This window comes from Dioscorea cayenensis, chromosome 9 (genome assembly GCF_009730915.1).
Source record: "Dioscorea cayenensis subsp. rotundata cultivar TDr96_F1 chromosome 9, TDr96_F1_v2_PseudoChromosome.rev07_lg8_w22 25.fasta, whole genome shotgun sequence".
Taxonomy (NCBI): Eukaryota; Viridiplantae; Streptophyta; class Magnoliopsida; order Dioscoreales; family Dioscoreaceae; genus Dioscorea; species Dioscorea cayenensis.
The window spans coordinates 15,942,679-15,947,604 of NC_052479.1; the positions used below are offsets into that span (position 1 = coordinate 15,942,679).

The 4,926-nt window shown below is 45.4% G+C and overlaps 1 pseudogene; it reads right to left on the minus strand.

The window, feature by feature from the left end:
* Positions 1-675: 675 nt before the first annotated feature.
* LOC120268522 lies at positions 676-3,951 on the minus strand (annotated as a pseudogene).
* Between the last annotated feature and the right edge of the window lie 975 nt (positions 3,952-4,926).

Below are 4,926 nucleotides of genomic sequence, written 5' to 3' on the forward strand. Positions count from 1 at the left end.
TAAACAGCTTATAGAATAACGGATGAGAGAGAGACATGACAAATAAATAGCTATTTATGAATTAGTAAAAGGTGAGATATCTTAAAGTGAAGTACTCGCCTAGAGAATTCAAGTGCCCGGGATTCGGATAGTGAATTGTGAAATCATATTGCTTTTGACTGCATCTTTACACCAAGATGGATATCATTCCAAAAGCCACTCCTATGAGAAACCTAGGAAGAGATAGGAGAGAGAAGAACTCACATCAATGGAAGAAGAAAGGATAAGAGGATCCGGGGAAAAGAGAAGACTCCAAAGTCACAAAAGAATAGCTTATTCGACTCGATCGATAAAGGGGTTCACAGTGGTGAATGGAAGTCGGCAATTCGAGAGAGGATGAGAACCCTAGATAGTTGGGATACCCGTACTTTGATGAGTGTCCAAAAATGTAAATCATAATGAGGAAGGAAGAATGACTTCAATGAAAAGAAGATTTTTCGCCGGGATATCCGCTACCTAAAAGAATTTGAAAGAGAGGTGAGGACCGCGAACATAGAAAGGTAAAAGGGATTACGCTTACTGAATCAAAGTCATGAAAAAGTAAAGTCGCGATTTGATATGCTTTACCAACATGAGAAGTAAAAAGAGCCTAACTGATGGAGTCTTTGGAATGAGAATCAAGGGACCTTATCATGATTAATAAGTCTTTGTTCTATTAGACAAAAAAGATCGCATTTTTTTGCACTTCGTTAAAAATAAGAGTTGTACCCGTACGGAATTCTTCTGTTTCTCAGTATGATCTTTATCATCATCTCTATTCTCTTTATTAATTCTCCTATCCCACCTAGGTCTATGAATTTTTTTCTATCAATTCCATTACCTTATCCTTACCCATGAGGGTTCCAACATTTGATCTTTAATTGACCTAGGACTAGTTCCCGGGCATACTCCAAAAAAAGGTTATTATACACCCCAAGCCCATCCCTTGGAAAGAAAAAAAGGTAGCACCGAAGAAAGGAAAGAGCGAGATGGTGGTTTTTGTTGTTCCCACGAAGCGAGATCATTCGCCAAGCGAATGAAGTGGATCAACCTCTTTTTTTGGCTTGGGGCCAAACACTTTTTTCTCGCTGGTCGAGCTTTCTACAAAAAAACAAGCGATGCGAGGCGTATTCTCTTTTTCTAAGCTTCCTTCCTTCGCTCCCCCATCGTAGATGGTTCAGCTACGCCAGTGCCACGAAATGATTGAGAACTACGACGGGCTCGATCGGAATTTTTGTTCTTTTGTATTCAATAAGTATTGCATGACCGAATAATTCAAAGAGGGCGCACAGCGAGGGAGGGTCCTTTTTAGTAGATGACTCGTCGGGCCGTCAGAGCGGGACTTCTTTGGTAAAAAAGAACAACTTGAATAACTTCGTTTTTCTGAAGGAGTCGTCATTTTCTATCAGGAACGCTATGTCATTTACAACCCCGGCGTATTTAGGATGCTTTAAAGGCCCCGTGACCCGAAGTGATGTAGAAAAATTCTTCTTTCTCGATGGTGATCGGTCATGGTATCCATAGCGTTGCATCTTTTTCAGCCAAATCCTTCTTTCGTTTTGCTTCTCCCGGTCGTCGAGCCTGATCGACTCGACTCTTTCCCTGCCCCCGGCCTCTCACTTCGTTTTCGTTCTTCCTCTGTACCGTCGCTTGAATGAAGACACCCGATCGGCCCGACTTTCCCAAATGCCCACCACCGGCCCTTCTCCTTTCGGGTCTTGATTTGTCGCGTCGTTTCAGTCGTAGTGGTCGACGGGGAAGAAAGAAATGAATGAATGTCCTTTTTTTGGAAAAATGTAGAATAATACACCTACCGAGACGAAAGCCAAAGGTGAGTATCGTAGGGTGGACGTATCGAACCGAAAATAAGATCTCAGATTGACATCTTGATAGACGGATTTACCATAATAATAAAGAGAGTCAATGGTGACGGAGCCGTGGGAAGAGCCGCTTCTTTCTTGCGGCGGAGGCTTCCATTCACCAGCGCAGACTACATACAAGTGCTCTCCGAACCGTGCTGGATAGTCACCCATCACACGGCTCTCAAACCCAACCTGTGGTGGATCCCGGGGGACAAAGTAAAAGCGCTTGATCCTTTGCCCCATACTTTGAGATGCTCCTCCCCGCCGATCAAGCAGCGACGCTGCTCTTAGCTGAAAGCCGCTAACGTTCGGTTCGGATAAGTAAGAAGAAAGTGCCTTCGGTCGATTCGACCAGGTGGTCTTCTAACGTTCAGAGTTGTTCTGGTTTGAGAAAGGAGCACCGCCAAGTCCACTAGGGGCGCCCTGAATGAATAAGAAATGGACAGCTGAGGTCAGGCTTGCATGAAACTTCTACCGATAATAAGCTAGATGTCGATTACACACCTGAGGTTGGTAAGAACTGAGGGACAATGCTCCCCTAACCTAAATGGGCCTACCAGCAAAGCAACTGGTACTTAATCAAGGGGGTGGTTTGGTTTCGTGAAAGGCCCCCGCTGCAGGAACAGGCGGTTGTCATTTGAAAGTCAAGGCCCCAACCCAGATAGACGCCCTCGCTGTATTGGCAAAACGCTTTGAAAGAAGAACTTATCGCCAAGGCCCTAACCAGCCGGCCCGCCCCTTTTCTTTGCCCGCCGGCCGCCTAGCTCGTTATTCTTTGAGATTTGGATAGAGTCTCGCTCTGGGGAAAAGATGGATTCTTTAGATCTAAAGAATCCATGCTGCAAGCATCAAGCGTAGGCAACATAAGACTGACGGGGTGAGGTGCGCCAAAAGCAACCGGGGGGCCCGGGAGGGTCAGTACTCAAGTACTATATTCTTTCCACTAACTTGAACTGGCTGGCTGCATTTTTGTAGCGCGCATACTCTGATTCTCTTCTACGAATCTACAACTCTCTTTACTGAGCGAGACTCTATCTATATCCCTTAAAAGTTTCTCTATTCTATGATTTAAATGACAGCTTCAACTAGGCTCTACTTTGGATAGGGTTTTCGGTCTTAATCAAAGATAGGGTCAGGGGCGCGTCGGAACGGTAGCTGCAAGGTCTCATCCGAGGTCCAATCTCTTTGTACTGTGCTTTTTGTGTCTTTGAATAAAAAGAAAGGGGTCGATTTAGGGCTCCTTCCCTTCCACTGCATAGCTGCGCTATCGGGTACTACTGAGCCCTCTGTCCCACGCATCTAACCAGCTCGCGTGGTTCACCGGTTCCACCGAAAACTCTCATTTGTTGAAGCGGAGCATAGTGCGGCGCCGAGCGAGAAAGGTCTCTTCTTTTGGTTTATTCACTGATGTGAAATGAAACTTAGCACTTGTTTTTCTTAGGGCTAGGGCGTTCGCAGAATCAGTCTATCCGAACCGAAGATGCACTCGACTTCTCAGATCGGTGACGGCCTGGCCTCTCCAGCGGAGCTGGGCGCCGAGGGCCCTGGATGCGCTAGCGATCGGCACATTAGGGGTGGCGCTTGCCCGGGGTTTCTCGGCCTGGTATCCTGCACCTCGCGTTCATGATATCTACATTCAAGCTGTGCCCCGGAGACACGGTCAAAAGCACGCCCGCCCAGTGTGCGTCTTTCACGACATGCTCTGGTCCCGGGTCTCTTCCTGTGGTCTTCTAGCGTTAGAAGAAGTCGTGTCCATCCCAGACATCTGCAACGTCCTCCTACGCCTTTTATTTTAAGAAATATGGGACCAAGATCAAGAAAAGACGGACCGGACCCATTCGGTGACTTTCGCGGTCGCCCTCACTAAACCAACTTGCATCTGAACTACGATTCAGATCAAGTCTTACCGAAATCGGTTTTCCTTTTCGTGCCATATGGCGCTTAGACTTTACTTTATCCCCTTTTTCCCCTTTCCTTTTCCTTTATTTGTTCTCGAAGGTCTTCGTCTCCGTGTAAAAGCAAACTCTCCAAATTTATGACCAACATTTCCTTCAGTGATCTTACAAAGAATAGGAGTTTTTCCATTTTAAATGAGTACGGAGCAATCAATGAATTCCGCGAAATAGAAGATCTACGTGACCAAATTTTTATGCTAAAAAGACTTTCTCTATTCTTCTTCATTCTAAACAGGGAAGCACCATACATAATGAAATATCTCTGAGGTAAACTCATAATTAATGGAAAAGCTGTATCTAACTATACAACAAGAGGTTGACTCACGTCATACGTGAGTGGGTCAAGTGTAGGGAGGGACCTCACCAACCTGAATATACAATTTGAGGTCTAGACACTGATCTATCACGAGAGATATATCGATTCTTCTAGATGAAAGATTTTTTCCAAGCAAAAACTAGCTGCCAAGGAAGAAATCGATGGGAGGGGGTTGACAGTACCCCTTGCTTGTTGAGATTATCCCTATTTTCAAAGAGGGAGTGTGAAATGCTGGATGATTAGATTGATTTGCAACTCACCTGGAGGATCGCCCTAACTTTTGGTGTGTAGCTCTCGATTCCTTCTTTGGTTCGATGACCAACATCTTGGATCCCCACTCCAGAAAAGAAAAAGTGAGCGAGACACCTCGGGAAAAAGAAACGCTTGATTCCTAAAGCAGGCCCTAGCTGAAATGGCGGAGTTCATTCCCCAAACAAAATTGGTAACCACGGAAAAGAGCATCCCTGAAATATTCACTTGAATATATGGAGCTTAACCTTAGGAAGTGCAGGAGCACACTACTAAGAAATTCACTCGACTAGACTGAGGTTCTCCTCTTGCATTGACCTTTTCCTTACTTGCTGAGAGAGCTCCCCTCCCAATAACCCAGATAGTGTAGACCTGAGCTTTCACCAAGAGAAAAAAGGATAAGCGGAGAATCCATCGGTATGAGTTTGAGCGAAGAGCTGATCTCTCTAAAATTCGGAATAAACACTACCACGAGACTTTTTCACTTCACTAGTTACGCTCGGGGCTGCTATTCGGCTCTCCCTTG